Here is a 20,073-nt window from a genome sequence, read left to right as displayed (position 1 = left end):
TGCAGGCCCTGCTGGGAGCTGCCAGGCACAGCTGGAGCAGGGCTGAGAGAAGAGAGGGGGAGAGAGGATGAGAGGGTGAGAGAGTAAAAGTGCAAGAGAGCGAGGTTCCCATTCCAATATAATAAATCTTCTTCTGTGTTGAATATTCTATTTCTCACTAACCAATCCAGTACAAGATACAAATCCTACAGCATTTACATACAGCCTGTAAGAATCATTACATTACCATCCTGTGTTACATTTTAAACCCTAAAAACTCCTCTTTGGGCCCCTTCTGCCAAGCTGTAGGTTCTGCTCTGCCCCTTGGGCCTGTCTGCAAGCAGAGGATGTTGTTCCATCAAAAGGGGATCACCTTCAGCTGGCCACACCATTGTTTTCCAGTTGTTCGGTAACTGAGGGATCTCAAAGCTTGCTTTCATTTTAGTCTTGCTTATAGTTTCCATATTCTCAAAATCTTTTGCCAGACAATCATATTTATAAGGCTTTCCTGTTTCATCTTCCCCAACAGAAGTTAAGTGGTGTGAAAGTTGGACTTGATGATCTTGGAGGTCTTTTCCAGCCCTAATAATTCCCTGATTCTGTGAGATGCACCACCACCATGGTGTTCATCCTCCCTGGGCTCACAGAACGGTGGGGGCTGTCTCCAGGTGAGCACAGGCTGACTGAGGGGACGTGAGTGACAGCACAAGAGAAGAGTGTTGCTTGTACAAAGCCCAAGGCCCAGGTGACTTGGCAGCAGAAACCTGCCTCCCAGCAGCTCTGGCAGCCAAACACCACCTCATCTGTGCTATTTCTCATCACGTTATCCCAACAAACACACCAGATCCACCAGGGGCCCAAACAAGGAAACACAGGCAACAGAAATCAATCTCACTTAAGACTTACTGAGGGTGAGGCAAGAAAAAGTCCAAAGCAAAAGATCACACTGCAATAAATGTTGACTTCGGGGTCAAAACTACTTCCCAAAACCCCTCTTATCCTTGACAATCATGAGCACCCAGGGAGGGACTGTCAGGACACAGCAGCTGACACCCTTTTTGTGCTGCATTTGGAAAGTTGCTGTGTCCTGACAGTGCCTCCCTGCGTGCCTGTATTAGTGTGGAAAATGGATTTTGGATAACAATTTATTGCAGTGTGCCCCACCCAGGCACACATCCTGGTGTTTGTGCATGTGCATGTGAGGATGCAGGGGGGCAGGATCACTTCAGATCCTTCCAATTTTAATCGCAGTAACTTATGCTAGTAGAGCACAAAATCCTAAGCTACATACAAGGCCAAAAGGGCCCAAACATTGTTGGCTCTTTCGGGCTCCTGCAACCCCTGGCAGATGGGGTAAAACTATTTATCAAAGAGCCTATTTGACCATCAGCATCCTCCCCAATCTTATTCATCACAACCCCAATACTAGCCTTACTCCTAGCAATCTCAATCTAAACCCCACTGCCCCTTCCATTTTCCTTAGCAGACCTCAACCTAGGAAAGTTAAATTAAATCAACCCCTTTTCTGCTTCCTGACAGTTTCTCACTGAGTTTTGGTACACTCACACAGTCAGTCCAGACTCTTCCCTTGTGGGACAGAACCTTTCTCCTGCATTCCTGCAAAAGCTCCTCAGGGCTACTTTGCATGGCTGAATGGAGAGATTTCCTGCATCAAGAGCTCTGTCCCTCTTCCCTGAACCAGGGGGTGCCTGTCCCAGCTTGCATGTGAATCTCAGGGAAGATGTATTTCTGCAGCTGTTTTCTGTGCAAAGTGAGGAGTGAGCAGCCCCAGAGCTCCCCAGGGCATAGGGGAAGGCCTGGCTGTCTGGTCTGCAGCTCCCTGGCAGCACAGGGGGAAGGACTCAGCCCCTAGGGGGAAAAAAAAATTAAAAAGAGGAAAAAAAATCCCAATTCCAAGCTTCTATTTGCCTTTCTCTGCAGACAGCAAGTGTCTTTTGGGAGAGATGGGAAACAAGGACTTGGGGAGCAGGGAGGGAGGCAGAGGGCTTGTGAAGGAGGGAAACACTGCCAAAAATCTGTGTCTGCAGGCATCAGGAAGGGACAAGTTGAGACCTGAGGATGACACATCATTTTCTGTGATAAGTTGGTAGCTTGTGAAGGGGCCAAAGGCTGTAAGTCACAGACCTGGAGGTGTTTAATTGTGCTTCCCAAAGCTCCAGCAGTGCTCAGCTCCCTGGGGAGCTGGGTCTGCTCACCCCAGCTCAGCAGGCCTTTATGTATGCCCTCACCACCGTGCCCATCACTGGACAAAACCTGTCTTGGGATTCCAGGATGGCTTGGGGTTCCCTGGTGATGAAGTGGGGCCATGGGGATCCATACAATCCTCCCTCTGCACCCCTGAGCACATGATTTTGGGCATCTGAGCCCTCCTTCCTGCAAGATCCTGTGTGTTCTGCTTTGTTTCACTTGTGCAAAAAGGGCAAGGGAGCCGATGGTGGTGGGAGATTCAGCAGTGCTGTGATTAAATTACAGCCAAATGCAGCTTTGGTTCCTGCTCTGCTGTACCTTCCTTTCTCCCCTCAGGGCCAGAGGGAACCAGCACGTGAATGGAGTTCAGCTGCAGGGACAGGCTATGGCATCCCACCCAAATACCCTGCCCAGAGGCTCCAACTACCCCCTGTCTCCTCCAGACAGAGAATTCCAGTGCCCCAGATGTGGTACTGGGCACAGAGCAGTGTCCAAGCAGCAGCCAAGGCCCCTCCCAGCAGGGCATCCCTGACAGACATTCCTGGCTGAGCCCAGTGCCTGTGGCAAGAGGCAGCCCAGGAGGACCTGACATGGAAAATGCCTTTACCAGACCAGCACTGGTGGAAGGAACTCACAGAATCCATGGAATGACAGAATGGTTTGGGTGGGAAGGGACTTAAAACCCTTCTCATCTCACCCCCTGCCATGGCAGGGACACCTCCCACTGTCCCAGGGTGCTCCAGGTCCTGTCCAGCCTGGCCTTGGGCACTTCCAGGGATCCAGGGGCAGCCACAGCTTCACCCTGTGCCAGGGCCTGCCCACCCTCACAGCCAGGAATGCCTTCCCAATATCCCACCTAACCCTTCCCTCTGCCCATTTGAAGCCATTCCCTGTGTCCTGTCCCTCCATCCCCTGTCCCCAGTCCCTCTCCAGCTCTCCTGGAGCCCCTTTAGTCTCTGGCAGGGGCTCTGAGTTCTCCCTGAAGTCTTCTCCTCTCCAGGCTGAACAACCCCAGCTCTCCCAGCCTTTCCTCATAGCAGAGGAGTTCCAGCTCTCACCTCATGTCCCCTTTCCCTCTCTGGACTTACTCCTTACTTGTGGAATAATCCCAGAAGCCAGAACAAGGAGCACAGTGCTCTCTGAAGGAGGAGGAAGCTGCTGTGGGAAGCCCTCAATGGTGGCAATCAAGAGAGTTGAGCCCCAGTTATCCCAGTTATGTCACTAAATCCTCCCACAGTGGCGCACAGTGGTGAGGGGGCTGGAGGATATAATCACAGAATATCAGTAATGCCAGTCTGGCTGCACCCTGGGAATGCCACCTTGAATGTTCCCTATCCTGGCACAGGTGCCCAGAGCAGCTGGGGCTGCCCCTGCATCCCTGGCAGTGCCCAAGGCCAGGCTGGATGGGGCTGGGAGCAGCCTGGGATAGTTGGAGGTGTCCCTGCCGGATTGGAATGAGATTCACTTTGAGGTCCCTTCCAACCAAACCAGTCTGGGATTCTGTGATTTTCTGATTCTGTGGTTTTCTGACGGTGATTTTCTGACTCTGTGCTTCAGCCCCAAATCCCCATTTTCTCTGTGCTGGGTGATTTTGGACACACAGTGATGCCTGACCACAGATGCTCACCAGCTGCTCACCCAGTTCAATGGGAGCCAACTCTGATTTTTGTCTCTGTGCTGAGCTTCCCTCCTGGAGTGGGAAAACACTGACCTGTCACAAGATGCTTTCACCTGGGCTTGAGGCATCTGGGAACTGCATTTTCAGGACCGGGCAGAGCACTCTGATAAAGGCCACCTCAGTCTTTCCCACTGACTCAGATGCTCCTTATTGTGAAACACTTCCTTCTTTCCCAACACTGCAGTCCCAGCCAAGAGGATCATGCAAGAGCCAGGGAAAACACTGAGGAAAAAACAGGGTGTAAAAGAGTGTGTCTAAACAAGTTCCCATCACAAATCCTGATCCTTAGTTCAGTGGCAGTGAAAATAAAAATACAATTTCCTTCAGAGGTGAGATGATGGTGAGACATCCCACTGCTCAGCACCACTGTGAGACCAAGAGAGAACAAATCCCTGGAGGGGAGGGGGTAAGGGGGGGCAGAACGGCCAATAGATCCAAATTCAGCTGTTACCCAAGAGCAGGAGGCTCAGAACAATGACCTGCAATTGGGAACAGGTGAATATCTCACCCAGCCATCAGTGCTGCCAGCCAGGCTCAGCACCAGGGAGCAGGGAAGACAAAGAATTCCTGTGTGCAGCAATAAAGAGATCGGTGCTGAGGAAGGAGCTGCATCCATTCACACCTGGGATTACCCAAGTGCCCCACCAGGGCCAGCTGATTGCTCAGGTCCAGGTGAGGGGTTTCCCAGGCAGCCCAGAAAAGCTGCTCAGAAACATTTTGATGTGCTCTCAATTACTTCTGGAGTCAATCAATGAGGGTTTGGGGTCAGCTGGGAATCTGTGGGAATTTTCACAGCACCACTAATGGCAGCAGAGGGGCTGGAGCCTCCACTGTCTGTGAGTGCTGCTGCTCCTCCTGACCCTTTCTGGTCATTGTCCAGCTGCATTGTGTTTGCACAGAACTTCAAGATCCCCTCCCTCCTGTACAGGCCCTTTAAACACCTGTTTAACCTGAATACTCCCCCAGACCCCACTGTGTTTCTTGCATAGAGTCCCTCCCACCCCTTCTTGCACAAGCTCTAATATTCATCACCGAGCTCAGAAGTGCCTTATGGCTTAATAAAATCTGTCTCAGTCAAGGGAAAAGATTTAGACAGGAATCAGCTCACTCAGCAGAGGAAACTGTTCTCCTAACAAACTCATCAAGCCATTTCCCATAGGAAACCAGTTCCAAAGGCACTTTGGCAAGCAGCAGCCTAAGACAAAAGGAGATCAATTTGCTGGATAAATTGCACACTGCAGACAGGAGGGTGACATAATTGTGGGTTTTCTTCTTGTGACAGGTGAATTTCAGACCCAGGGCACCTTAGATCATACAAAATAATTTGTTAAGGAAATAAAGTTTTATGCTGCCTTACCAAACCCTAGACAATGTGGAAAAGAAGGGGATTTGCTGTCAGATGCCTCAGAGCTGCAAGGAGTTAATTGATTTATAAGCACCCTCTCTGCAAGGGACTCAGTGAGTTTGTGGAAGGTACCTCACAGATAACTCACTGTGCACACAGAGTCTGGAGCTGCCCAGCACATCCCAGTGCTGCCAGGGTCGGGGCTGAGGGCTGGGAAGTGATGGTCTCGTGGGGGATGTGAGGGAGCTGTGATAGCTGAGAGCAGAGATTTTGCCAGTGCTGGGTTTCAGCCCATGTCCTTTGGTCATTTGTAAATTGGTAATCAATATTAATGTTTACTGGAGCTTTCTGTGAGTGCAGAGGCTGCTGAGCATCATCATCAGAGCACCCTGGGGTCCTTCTCATGGCTCAGCCCTGGCTCTGCCTGGCTGCTGCAGAGGCTGGTACTTCCCACAACTGATTGTTCACAGCTCAGGAAAATACTGCACTTGGCACTGATGATTTCTTTGGTTTTGCTTTTACAAGGAGGTACCCAGAGCAGCTGTGGCTGCCCCATCCTTGAAAGTGTCCAAAGCCAGGCTGGATGGGGCTCTGAGCAACCTGGGGTGTCCCTACCCAGGAACTGGATGGGCTTTAAGGATCCTTCCAACCCAAACCATCCTCTGTTTCTGTGAATATGTTATTTCCAGCCTTGCTGTCTCTCACATAATCAAACTGTAAGTTAAAGTCACTGCTAGAGGCACCACAGAAATTCTGTGTAAGTACCTGAAAATCAGGCACTTATCTCAACAAATTTCCCCTGTGGCTTCCTGCTCGTGCTCTGCCGGTGAAATCTCTCCCTGTGTTTCCTGACACATTTTCATGCAAAGCCCCTGCTGCTCCAGCTCTTCCCCTGGAGACAGACCTGCAGCCTGGGGGCCTTTCATCCCCAAAGGACTGAAGAGAGGTTTTTAGTGGGGAGCTGTGCCCTGCAGCCCTGGCCCTCAGTGCTCCTGCTCTGTCCCTGCTGCCAGGGCTGCCAGGGCTGCTGGCACAGGCACCAGCCCCTGCCTGAGTGGCACTTCAGCCAAGGCAGGGTCACACGTGGTCATTGTAATTAAGGTCTATATTTTCCAACATGTTTCCCTGTCAGCCATGCTCCTGAACTCTTGAACTTCCCTGTCACTGGGCTGGGGCTCCTGGGGATGCCTTGCTGCCACGTTTTTATCCAATGTTGTTCCCATTTACCCCATCACCCTGGTGCTAATGGATACCCAAACCCCACAGCTGGTGGCTTTGGGCAGTGAGGTGGAAGCTCTGATCCTGGTGTCACACACAGACTCCTGGAGCTGGGCCTGGGATTTTTTATTCCCAGGATCACCCTCAGCCACAGGCAGCTGCATCCCACAGGTCCAGTCTAACCTGCCCTGCAGCCATGGGATTGCAGCCCCCAAGGGGTTAAATGCATCCAGAGCTGCACCTGGGCACATCTGCTGCTCCCACTCTGGATTTCTCCCCGCTAATGGCAAGGACTTGGCACTTTGCACTGAACAGCTGCCCAGGGAAGTTGTGGAATCTCCATCCTTGGAGATAACCAAAAGTAACCTGGAAATTGTCCTGGGCAACTAGGTGGCCCTGCTTTAGCAGGGGGCTTGGAATCACCTCCAGAAATCCAAAAGATTTCCAGAGATTCCTCCCTGCCCCAACCAGTCTGACATTCTGTGATTTTCTGCTGTTTCACTGGGGCTTTGCCAGCCCAGCCCTGTGTACAGATGTGCTGGTTGGGGCTCACCTCAGCAAGCCTGAGTGGCCCAGAGCCACATGGGACTAATTCAGCTGCAGAATTAACACCACAGGGTGCCTTTGTGCTGCAAGTTTTCTTGGGTTAAAAACACCATTAGGTGGGCTAATAAAATAATTTTAAAAAATTATTTTAAATAATTTAACAATATTTTTAAATATGCATAAACTATTTTTTAAAATATGCATTTAAAAATATGCATAAACTGCAGATACTGAGGGGAGGTTTAAAGAACAGTTTTATTCTGTTCTTGCATCCACCCCAAGGCCTCCCCTCCTGGTCTTGGTGGGAGTTGTGTGGGCATCTGGAATGTTCCTGCAGGACAGCAGGGCTGGAAGTTGGACTGAAGGGTGTCTACCCAAACCACTCATCTGGAAATTAGACTTCTCAGGGAAGAGTAGGAATAAAACATCTTCTTCCATATCAATAGTTCAGCTCCAGCAGAGCGAGCTGAAGCCCCGGGTTCTGTTGAGATTTCCCAGTGCTCCACCCTTTCCCTGAGGGATTTTCTGGACACTTTGTTCTGTGGCCTGGTCTCTCACTCTGAGCACTGCTGGAGGAGGATTCTCCCAGTTCTTCCCACCTGAGGCTGCATCTGCTCTGCCCTCTCCCTCCAGGAGTTCCCACACGCTGGGAGTACCCCTGAGCCTTCTCTCCACAGCCTTCCTCCACAAAGAGCCTCCAGGCCCTTCAGCATCCTCAGGGCTTTTTGCTGGCCTCCCCAGTGTGTCTGTGTGTCCTTTGGGTGGCCATGAGCAAGGGCTGGGCTCAGGAAGGGCCAGGGCCGTGTCCCAGGAGAACAGTGGTGCCCCTGGCATTCCCCCCCAGCTCACACCCCCAGCCATGGGCACCGTGCCCGGCCTGCGCTGGCTCTGGGGCCTGGCACCACCTCCAGGGTCCCCATGGCACCCACAGGGGGGTCCTGCCTCTCACTCAGGGGTGCGTCCTGTGCGAAATGCCTCCATTTGTGCAGTGTAACCTGTGAGTAACGTGCCTGGCAGCTCAATGCATCCTGGCAGTAATGCACCCTGGGAATAATGCAGCCCACTGCATGCAGTGCATCCTGTGAGTAATGCACCCCACTGTGTTACTATGAGTAATGTCACCCGCTGTGTGCAATGCAACCTCAGAGTGATGCCTCTCACTGTGTGCAGTGTATCCTGGGAGTAATGCAGCCCACTGCATGCAGTGCATCCTATGAGTAATGTACCTTGCTGCACACGGTGTATCTTCTAAGTAATGCAACTCACTGTGTACAGTGAAAGGTGTGCACCTCCCTGGGTGCATCCTGTGAGTACCACATCTCCCTGTGTGCATTCCTTGCGTACCACACCTGCCTGTGTGCATCCTGTGAGTACCACACCTCCCTGTGTGCATCCCTTGAGTAGCACACCCCCTGTGTGCATTGTATCCTGTGAGTACCACACCTTCCTGTACGTGTTGTATCTGTGAGTACCACAAATCCCTGGGTGTATCCTGTGAGTACCACACCTCCTGTGTGCATTGTATCCTGTGAGTACCACACCTCCCTGTGTGCATCCCTTGAGTACCAGCCCTCCTGTGTGAATCCCTTGAGTACCACACCTCCTGTGTGCACTGTATCCTCTGTGTGAGTACCACACCTCGCTGTGTGCGTTGTATCCTGTAAGTACCACCCCTCCTGTGTGCATCCCGCGAGTACCACACCTCCTGTGTGCTTCCTGTGAGTACCACACCTCCTGTGTGTGTTGTATCCTGTGAGTATCACACTTCCTGTGTGCATCCTCTGAGTACCACACCTCCCTGGGTATATCCTGTGAGTACCACACCTCCTGTGTGAATCCCTTGAGTACCACACCTCCTGTGTGTAGCCTGTAAGTACCACACCTCCTGTGTGAATCCCTTGAGTACCACCCCTGCTGTGGGCATCCTGTGAGTACCACCCCTCCTGTGTGCATCCCGTGAGTACCACCCCTGCTGTGTATATCCTGTGAGTACCACCCCTGCTGTGTGTATCCTGTGAGTACCACACCTCCTGTGTGTATCCTGTGAGTACCACCCCTGCTGTGTGTATCCTGTGAGTACCACCCCCGCTGTGTGCATCCTGTGAGTACCACCCCTGCTGTGTGTATCCTGTGAGTACCACCCCTGCTGTGTGCATCCTGTGAGTACCACCCCTGCTGTGTGTATCCTGTGAGTACCACCCCTGCTGTGTGCATCCTGTGAGTACCACCCCCGCTGTGTGTATCCTGTGAGTACCACCCCTGCTGTGTGCATCCTGTGAGTACCACCCCTGCTGTGTGTATCCTGTGAGTACCACCCCCGCTGTGTGTATCCTGTGAGTACCACCCCTGCTGTGTGTATCCTGTGAGTACCACCCCCGCTGTGTGTATCCTGTGAGTACCACCCCCGCTGTGTGTATCCTGTGAGTACCACCCCTCGCTGCGGGCAGCCCTGCCTCCCGCGGGGCCGGTCCCTGGGCCGGGCTCATTCCCGGCGGAGGCTCCGCAGCCCGGCCGCACCCCGCGGGTCCCTGCGCCTCCCGGGCGCACCCGTGATCCCGCCCCGCTCCCTGCGGCGGGGAGGGGAGGGGATCCGCAGCTCTGGCGCCCCCAGCCCGTGCTCCAGCCCGGGAAGGAGCCGGGGCTGCCCAGCCGAGCCGTGCTTGGGGCTGGCACCGCCGGCAGGCCCAGTCCTGGCCCGGTGTGACGAGCCCTGCTCGCCCCTTTCATCGCCTGGGTCAGGGCTGCTTCTCCCTGCTCAGCTTCTCAAAGGCTCCACATCAAAGTCAGCCCGTGGGTTCCTCAGTTTCTTTCATATATCCCACAATGGCCTTGTTAAATCACAGAAACCTTTGCAGCTTTTCTCCTTTCTTTCCTTTCTTTCTCTGCTATTTTTTAAAAAGAATCTTTTCATTTGGGGGGAATTGATAAGGGAGAGTGATTGTTGGGGGAAGGAAATTTCTTCTGTAGCATTTCTTTAAGAGTCTTGCTTATCAAAGCACTGGAAAAGAAGCACCAAGGAAAATGCAAGCAGATGGATGAAATGCTTTCCTTTTAGATATATATATATATATTTATTTATTTATTTATTTATTTATTTATTTATTTATGTAGCTTTGGAGATGTGCCTTTCATTTTCTCATTCTTCTCCTATTTGCCCCCAATATGAATCTACAAATTTCAGCTGGGGAACTGGCCAGAATCACCCCAGTGACCCGTGGAATATCCCTTTCATTTTCCTTGCCTTAAACTCCCACGTTACAGGATCAGAGAAAACTGTTAAACTCCAAATTCCCATATTTGCTGGGTCCCTTGAGCCCACAGGAACGTGATGCAGCTCCAAGAAGACCAAGTAATCCAGGGGCTCACACTTCTGTGTGAAAGGTGTGAGCAACTTGGGCCAAATGGGGCACACTGGGTTCTGTTAAGCCATCTGGGTGTCTGTCAGGAAATCCTGCCAGCTCCCACTCACCCATGACAACCCTGCCCAAATTCTCCAGGGTACCACCCTGCTTCCAGGTCCAAATCTCTTTGGAATTTACCATCCTTTTTTTTAACCTTCTCAGAATTTTCCTCCCTCCTGACATGAAAGTGGAGGTTTTCTCTAGGCTGTTACTACCACTGCACCTTCTACCACCTCAAGTTTTCAGTCTAAACTTACTCTGTGAATCCATCTCTATCTTTCCTTGCACCACTACCATCCAATTGCTTCAAACATCTGCTCTCCAGGCAGTCTGAGTGACCCAAAATATTTACAGAGAGTGATCTGATCTCCTTCAGATCACTATTAAATATTTACAGAGAGTGAGCTGATCTCCTTCAGATCCCTGTTTTGCTTCTGGGCCATGTCCTGCAGTCTGCTCCCTGGGTGTCAGCCCAGCTCTGGTGACAGCCCTTCCAAGGGAAGTCTCCTGGGTGGGAGATGCACTGGGAATGCTGATGGGCTGGACAGGTACAGCAGATCACAAAAACAGATTTATGTGCAACAGAGGCCCCTTCCCTTGGATCCCCAAAGGGCAGCGCAGCCCCAGCTGTGTCAGCAAGAGCTCAGCTGGAGGGATGGGGTTGTTCCCTCCTGCTCAGCATTCCTGGGGCTGCATCTGGAGAGCTGTGGGCAGTTTGAGGACACTCTAAGGAGGCCAGAAAAGCCTGCAAAGTCCAGTGGAGCATCACTGAAACATCCCAAAGTACTGAGTGTGTGGTGTGGGAGGGAACTGGGGCTGCTTGGTCAGGCTGGGGAAGGTCTGTGGCAAAGGTTTGATCAAAAATCTCTGGCCCTGGGAATTTTCAAAATTTGACTGGACAAGGTAATGAGAAATCACAGAATCAGAGAAAGGCTTGCACTGTAAGGGAGCTTAAAGATTATGCACTTCCAACCCACTTGCCATGGTACCCCCTACATGAAGGTTGCTTCAAGCTCCATCCAGCCTGGCCTTGGACACTTCCAGAGATGGAGCAACCACAGCTTCTCTGAGCAACCTGCTTTGACTTTGGAGTTAGCCCTGAGGACAGATCAGGATGTTAAAGGTCCCCAAAGGGTTTTTCCACCTTTCTGTGACTCCAAGAAAGTCAAAGCCAAGGTTTAGGGCACACTGTACTCCTCAGCCCCTTGCAAACTCACCTTCCCAGATCTTGCTCCCAGCTGCTTCACCACCATGTGCCACCCCGAGTGTGCCTGGCTGGAGGTGTGACACAGCACTGCTCCAGAGCTCCTGTTTCCTTACAGGTGTCTGGCCCTGGGCTGGCAGGAGTGGGAGGATTGCACCAGTCCTGGTCATTTCTCATACAAGTTCAGCCAAAGGAAGGCAGCAGGTGATCACCCTCTGGGAACAAGATTCCCTGTTTCCTACAAGATGTGCTGCTTGCATTCCTCTCCTGAACTCTCCCAGTGGCTCCTGCCAAGGTTCCTGTGCCAGCAGCAATTGCCACATCATGCAGGGACCATCCCTAGCTCTGCCTACACACCACACCTTTGCCTGACCCTGTTTTCCCTCCTAATAGGAGAGGCCATGCTGGGAAGAACACCCATGTCTTCCTCTGGTTCCAAGAGTCATGCCAAAAGAAGGAGCAGATGGACTGAAAGCAAAGCTTGGCAGGGCAGATGACAAGAATATTCTGTCTTTCTGTGCCATCTTGGGTCAGTTCTTGTGTCTGCACACATCAAGCAGCTGCTGGGGGCTCAGGGGTGGGGATCCTCAGAGTCTGTCTGAAGGGTCTGGGTTTTAAATCAGGTATCTCCAGGCTTGTGAGGCATTGCTGGATGTGGTGTGAGAGCAGAACAGTGTCTGCAAGCTTTCAGGAGGTGGGGGGATGTTATCACCTCCTTTGCTCATCACAAACTGCCTGCAGTGTCCTCCTGGTGTTCCCACCTGCAGGAACACAGCCTCTGGGTCTCCAAGTACAGCCCCAGAGGCTGGTCTGGATCCAGACTGGCTCTGTTTGTTCAGATATGCCCTCGAGCAATTGCTCTAAACTTGTCTTGGCCCTGGATCAAGCCCTGTGACAGCACATCCCAATCTCACAGCTCACCCCAGCCCAAACTGGTCCTGGCAGCAGAGACACCCCAGTGCTCCCTGCCCAGCACCCACCCAGCCCCTCAGTGTCCCCTGATAACCTGCTCTATCAGAGATCAAATGTTCTCACAGGTACACCAAGTATTTCAGAAGTAATAACCACTAGAGAAGGGTTTGGCAGGAATTGCCCAGCCCACTCAGACCTTCCTTCTCCAGGGCAGAAGCCAAGCACTGATTTCCCCATCCTGCCTGTTGTCACTGTCATATTTTCTGAAAAATCCCTTTGCCAGGATTTCTTCTCCTGGGAAGCTGAGAAGCCTCAGAGAAAAAATGAAAATAAGAATGATCTGATTGCTTCTCCTGTGTTGTGCTGCTTTGGAATGTGGTTGGAGATTGTTTATCCAAGAGGTGGTTGCTTGATTGGTTTCATATGAATTGTTTTGACTTAATGACCAATCACAGCCAGCTGTGTCAGGACTGGAGGGTCATGAGTTTTTCATTGGTATCTTGTTAAGCCTTTTGTATGTATCCTTTCTCTATTCTTTAGTATAGCTTTAGTATAGTATGATATGATATGATATTATTGATATAATATAATTAATATAATATAATACAATATAATATAATATAATATAATATAATATAATATAATATAATATAATATAAGCCTTCTAAGAACATGGAGTCAGATTCTCAATTCCTCCTTTGTCCTGGGGACCCAGCAAACACCACAGCCTGTGGCTGTTGTGCTGCCACTGCTGCTGCCATTCCCAGGGCTCTCACCCTGTGGCTGCAGTTTGCAGAGTCCATGGAATCATCACCAAAGAGTTTCCTCAGGCTGATCCCTGCAGGGGCTCCATGCTGGGGGCCATCCCCAGGCTGCCATGGACAGCATGGAGCAAGGACAGGCACCTCACTGTCCTCAGGGTCTGTGAAGGAACAAGAGAGATGGAGAGGGACTTGGGACAAGGGCATGTATTGATAGGACAAGGAGGAATGGCTTCCACTGCCAGAGGGCAGGGTTAGATGGGATATTGGGAAAAAATTCCTCCCTGTGAGGGTGGGCAGGCCCTGGCACAGGGTGCCCAGAGCAGCTGTGGCTGCCCCTGGATCCCTGTGAGTGCCCAAGGCCAGGCTGGATGGGGCTGGGAGCAGCCTGGGACAGTGGAAGGGGTCCCTGACCATGGCAGGGGTGGAACAAAAAGACCTTTAAGGTCCCTCCCAACCCAAACCATTCTGTGATTCTCTGTGTCTGTGATCCAGGAAAGTGAGTTGTGTGGGATGGAGTCACATGGGGAGTGTGGGGGTGGCACAACCTGCCAGTTGTAAGCACAAAAATGGCTCAAATTCTTTTCTGCCTGGATCTTAGATATCCCCCTGAAGCTGGAGTTCTCCAGTCCCAGGGCTTGGTTCTGTGCCTCACTGAAGTTGAGCTGGAGGTGGGGACAACACCCAGTGCCTTGTAGAAAAGCCCAGTGGAGAGAATATGTGAAAGAACACCAAAAAGCTGTGTGTGAGCCCCAAATCCAGAGCTGCCCTTCCCCAGGACAGTCCCCACCTACAAGGAGGGTGCAGTGATGGGGCTGATGCAGGGCTCCCCTGGGAATGCTTTGCTGGCAGGCTGGGAATTCACAGTGCCCCTGTGCAGGAGGACACAGGAACACAGCCCTGGGATGGTAAATATGAGTAAAATGCAGCATGGAAACCTTCCAGAGGCAGAAAGCAGAGGGAACAGCAGTGGGCTGGCAGCAGCATGGGAGGGTGAGGGGTGCTCTGAGGGAAGCTCATGCATATTCCCTCTCCAGAGCTGGAAAAGAGGCTCCAGCCTGGCCACCCCTGCTGCTGCAGCAGCCACAGCCACAGAGCAGAGGAGGCTCTCCTGCCCTCAGCCACCTTCCTGGGGAGAGCACCATCAAAAGCAAGGGATTCTTGTGCTCAAATGCTCAAATAGCATTTCCTATCAAAAAGGTTTCCTTGATTATTTCCCAGCAAAGTGCAAACCTTTGCAGTAGCCCAAACATCACAGGAGGAGACGGAGGGACTGGCTGTGAGGCCAGCTCAGGGCAGCCCCATCTCCTCAGGGTTGAGCTTAAATTGTTCCTCTCCCAGCACCAGCCCAGAGCACGAGGGAATCATCAAACACCCCCTGCCCTCCATCCATGGTCCCCCACCTGATCAGCTCCTCCACAGCAGTGTGGACAACACAGTGCTGCTTTGTGCTATTCCTGTGTCATGTGCCTCAGTTTCCCAATTCCAGCATGCTGAGGAACAAGTGGGATAACATGCTCCTGCTCCAGGAGATAACAAGCAGTGGCTGCTGGGCACACAGGACTCCAGATCCCCAAACAAGGCACAATCAAAAACCTTCTTTGGCATCAGTGTGTGCTCCAAAGCTGGGAACAGGAACTCCTCTGCCTTTCACAGAGCCATGGAATCATTGAAGTTGGAAAAGCCCTTTAAGATCATGGAGTCCAACCCTTCCCCCAGCACAGCCAAGGCCATCACTAGATGATGTCCCCAAGTGCCATACCCATGTGTTTTAACACTTCCCCACTGCCCTGGCAGCCTGTGCCAATACCTGACCACCCTTTGTGTGCTGAAATTTTCTCCAATATCCAACCTAATCCTCCCTTCTGCAACTTCCTGACACCTGTTGTAGATTCCATGTGGTTTAGAGCTTTTTTATGGAGATCTCACATCCAAATGAAGAAGAAACAGGAAATAGGATGAGATATTTCACAGAATCACACAATCATTTAGGTGGAAAAAGCTCTCTAAGACCATTTAATTCAACCATTATCCCAGCACTGCCAGGGCCACCACTAAGAAAAGAAGACATTGATGATTCAAAACTTTCAGGAGACATGGTCAGTGGGAATGAAGAATGAATTTGTTTATAGCCAGCCTTTCCCACCAGCTGTTACTGATGGCACCTGTGTCCTTGTGCTCTATCTCATCCTGCCACGTGTCTCTCCAGCACTCCTGCCTATGGATAATTTGGGTTTCCCTAATGCTGTGCCCCACTGGACATTTCTAGAGTCCAGTCTTCCTCCTTCCAGACTATCTGCCTTACAGCAAAGCTCTGGCTCTCACTCACTCTGGCACTGGTTTTTGAAGCAGATCTCTGGAGATGTCCAGAGGGGGCACAGCATTAGGGAAACCCAAATTATCCATAGGCAGGAGTGCTGGAGAGACACGTGGCAGGATGAGATAGAGCACAAGGACACAGGTGCCATCAGTAACAGCTGGTGGGAAAGGCTGGGGAATGGCTATAAACAAATTCATTCTTCATTCCCACTGACCATGTCTCCTGAAAGTTTTGAATCATCAAATTTGGAATATCCTGAGCTAGAAAGGAACTCACAAGGATCATCAAATCCAGCTTCTGGCCATGCACAGGACAGCCACCATTTGCCTGACTGAGCATCTTGCCTGTTATTAAAGCTCTTTTTTTAACCCTTATGGTTGCGTGTGATCCTTCTGTGATGGGGGTAAGGAGCCAGGGCAGGATCCAGCAGCAGGGTATGGAATTGCCAGTCCCATGAGCTGTCAGGAGTTAGGGAACTGGGACAGTGTGGCCAGTGGATCAGCCAGTGGAGAGACACACACAGGAGCAGAGTGCAGGAATGTGTAAGGAAAAGTTACCAGAAGAATTCCCTGGGAAGGACAGAGAATCAGAAAACTTCATGCCTAGCCCAGAAAATGAGGGAAAAAGAACAACTGAACAAGAAAGAAGGAATGCTCAAAGTAAGGAGAGCCAGTCACATGCAGGGCTCAGAATACAGGGAAATCATGTTGGCTGGGGTCAATATTCCAGCAGGAGCCTGGGCAGAGCTCTGAGAATTCAGCATTTCTGATCAGAGAGGAGACCAGGCTCTTCTCAGGTTTGGCTTTGCAGCTCATCACCCGTGGAGGGAGAGAGGGAAGGGGGGATGGATGGGAGTCAGGGATGGGAGCCCCTCTCCTGCACTGGGACCAAGGCAGGGCTGGCAGGAATCACCTTGGCCCAGGAATATGAGGGGTTCTCACATTAATGTGCTTCCCCAAGGTCTCTGTGAAGGTGTCAAGGTGAATATCAAACAGTCCTGAGGAGCCCCAGGAATTGGGCTAAGGATGCAGTTGCCATGGCAACAGAGTGGCTTTTGGTCGAGGATATTGAGTGATGTGTCACATTCATAAAGGCACAGAGCTGAGGCAGAGCCTCCCAGGAGCCTTCAGAGCAGCCCAGGAGGGAGCAGAGAGACCCAGGGCTGGGAATGGGGCTGGGAATGGGGCTGGGAATGGGACTGGGAATGGGAGTGGGAATGGGACTGGAATGGGACTGGGAATGAGAGTGGGAGTGGGAATGGGACTGGGAATGGGGCTGGGAATGGGGCTGGGAATGGGAATGGGAATGGGGCTGGGAATGGGAATGGGAATGGGAGTGGGAGTGGGAATGGGAGTGGGAATGGGACTGCTAGGACTGGGACTGGGACTGGGAGTGGAACTATGGCTGGGGCTGGGACTCGACTGGAGCTGAGGATGGGGCTGGGTCTGGAATTGGGAGTGGGATTGGAAGCTGGACAGGGACAGGGGCTGGAGCTGGGACTGGGGTTGGAGCTGGGGCTGGGACTGCTTTACCTCTTTCCACATGAAAGCTGTCAACTTCCATTGTTATTCCATACCATGTGGCATGTGAAGAGGTAGGGAAGTTGAAAAGCCAACAGATGGATCCAAACCACAATGTCCTATTTTACATTCACGCCATGACCTCACTCAAGATCAGCCTTTAGGACAAACCTTCCTGAAAATAGCTGAGTAGGGGCATTTTCTTGTGTTAATAGGAGGTGATAGAATTGTGGAATGTGCTGAGGAAGGGATCCACTGGGGTCATTGAGTCTAACTTCTGACCCTGCACAGACACCCCAGCAATCCCACCCTGTGCCTCAGAGCCTCGTCCAAATGCTCCGGGAGCTCTGGCAGCCTCGGGGCTGTGCCCATTCCCTGGGGAGCCTATTCAGTGCTCGACCACCCTCTGGGGGAAGAACCTTTTCCTAAATCCAGCCTAACCCTGCCCTGACACAGCTCCAGCCGTTCCCTGGTCCTGTCGCTGTCACCAGAGCAGAGATCAGGGTCTGTCTCTCCTGTAGCCCTCAGAGGAAGGTGTAACTGGGATGAGTCTCCCCTCAGTCTCCTCCAGCTGAACAGACCAAGTGCCCCCAGCCACTCCTTACAAGGCTTCTCCTACACATTCTTTGGACACTCTCTAAGAGCTGAAATGATACTTTAATGTACTTACCATGTTCCTGTTTCTCCTCCCCTCCTGGAGGGTTCAGGTGTTGGTTCCCTGAAGCCCTGGTTTCATTCACTACATGAGTCCAGAGCCTCTCTGAGCTGCAGCTGAGCCTGGCCCTGGACAAGTGAGCAGCCACACACAGAGATCCCATGGCACATCCTCCACTCTCAGCTTCCCTGGACCCAAACTGGGGAGCTGGTGCTGCTGGGCATAGATCTGGCAATGCAGAACCTGTCTTGCTCTCAGCCTACAGCACAGAACTGAGCTGAGTGCATCCTAGAAATCGGCTGTTGAGTCTCTGCCCTTTGGATGTTGTGGTTTTTTTCCTTACCCAGTAAATGTCAGATGTAAAACACCTAACAGTCAGAGCAGAACCTCACGGCATAGTTTTTTTCCAGCAGGTCCCACAGAAGAGATTTCCCACCTGCTTGTTCCATAACATGTGGATTTTATGCTCAGTTTCAAAACACACACACAATGTATTGATGCTCCTTTCCCAACTTTAAATGCTCACAGAGAGTGAGGGTGGTGGGGAGGTGCTGCTGTTCTCCCTTTCCCAAATGCTTGCAGTGATCCCCCAGGCCCCAGCAGGGATGGAGGATTTGCCCTCTGTCTCTCAAGCAGGTGCTCTCACCACAGGGTACAACACAGCCGTACGTGTTTTATGAGAAGACAGAGGTCTAAGTGTCTAAACATAGGAATAAGTTTCATGCTCCAAATCCCAATTTCACAAGTTGCCTAAGTGCTGCTCTTGGATAGACACATGAACTCATGTGGAAGAAGCTCCACACAACCTGTGTCATTGTCATCTCCAGGGCCATGGATATCCCTGTGCTCAGCATCATCCCTGCCACAAGCCCTGCTCTCTGTCCCCCCAACTCAGCATTGCAAATTCCATCCCTGGAACTGGGCTGCTGTTCCTCAGTTTGGGAAGAGCTGCACACCACAGAGCAGGAGTCCATCATGAATTCAGCCAGAAGAGCGTTGTCATGATGAGGGATGAGCGTGGAGGAAGAAGGAGTTGAACATTAATAACAGTGGACAAGACTTGTCTGCATTGATGGATGGTTCTAGTACCAGGAAATCAAAACAGATTTAGCCTGGACTTAAGATAATTTGCAAACTGGGCCAAAGCAAATGAACCCATGAGGACCTTTTTGTTTCTCTGTGCCCTCAAAACAGCATTTCAGAAACATGAAAGGAGACTTTTCCCCACTTGGATCCCAAATTGCTGTTTCAGATGACAGACCCCCTTTAAACAGGTGTCTGTGGGTGTTTGTGACAAGGTTTTGATGGGGAGAACTCCATGGCAGACCAGAGGTTCCCTGCTGCCCGTGCAGGACCTGCCCTGGAGCAGATGGAGGTTCCTGGCAGGAAGCACAGCCTGTGGAGGAGCCAGGCCAGAGCAGAGGAAGAGAATGAGAGAGAAAGGTCTGCAGCTGGGCTCCAGAGCTGCTCTGGCCTCTCGGGAGCTCAGCAGCTTGTGGGGCTGGGGACACATTGTAAACTCACTGATCAAGGCAAAGCTGGCTGGCCGCAGGGAGGGGAGGCAAAACACGGGGATGGAGGAGAGGGAATGGAGAAAGATGCTCAAGGAGCAATAAAATAAGTGCTGGACACAAAGAGAGAAGACAGGAAAACACAAAACACTCATTAAGAGGAGAAATATCCAGAGGTTAAAGAAAGTAAAGTGAAGCACAAGCAGCATGAGGTGTGAGAGGGTCTGGGATCTGGGAGAAAACACAATTCCAGCAACGGTGTCCTTCCCATCTCCCAAACATTCTTCAAATTGAGAATGATGAATGCCCCCATTTAATGAGAGAATGAGGTGAGGAACTCCTGCACAATCCCCCTGCCCTCGCTGGGTTTCTGGAGCACATTCCCTTTCCCTGCCCCACAAAGGAATTGTCTTTGCAGCCTATTGTAGACGATGAAAAGCCTCAGCCCGAATCCAGAGAAGGCATTGCAGCACTTTGTGCAATATGTGGAACACATCCCTGTGGATCCCAGAGCTCCAATCCCCCTATTCCCGTACTGAAAGATGGAATTTGTGCTCTAAGGCCAGTGCCTGCCCTGTTCCCTAATGTCTTCCCCTCCTTAGAGCCACAGAATCCCAGACTGGTTTGGGTTGGAAGGGACAGCAAAGCTCAACTCATTCCATGCCCTGCCATGGCCAGGGACACCTTCCACTATCCCAGGCTGCTTCAAAGTTGGTTGATCCAACCTGGCCTTGGACAATTCCAGGGATGCAACAGCTTCTCTAACATTCTTGTAGTGCTCTGCTGTCCTGCACAGATCCCCTTCCTTGGTCAAC

The sequence above is a fragment of the Agelaius phoeniceus genome, chromosome 24 (assembly GCF_051311805.1).
Source record: "Agelaius phoeniceus isolate bAgePho1 chromosome 24, bAgePho1.hap1, whole genome shotgun sequence".
NCBI lineage: Eukaryota > Metazoa > Chordata > Aves > Passeriformes > Icteridae > Agelaius > Agelaius phoeniceus.
This window is presented reverse-complemented; position numbering follows the sequence as displayed.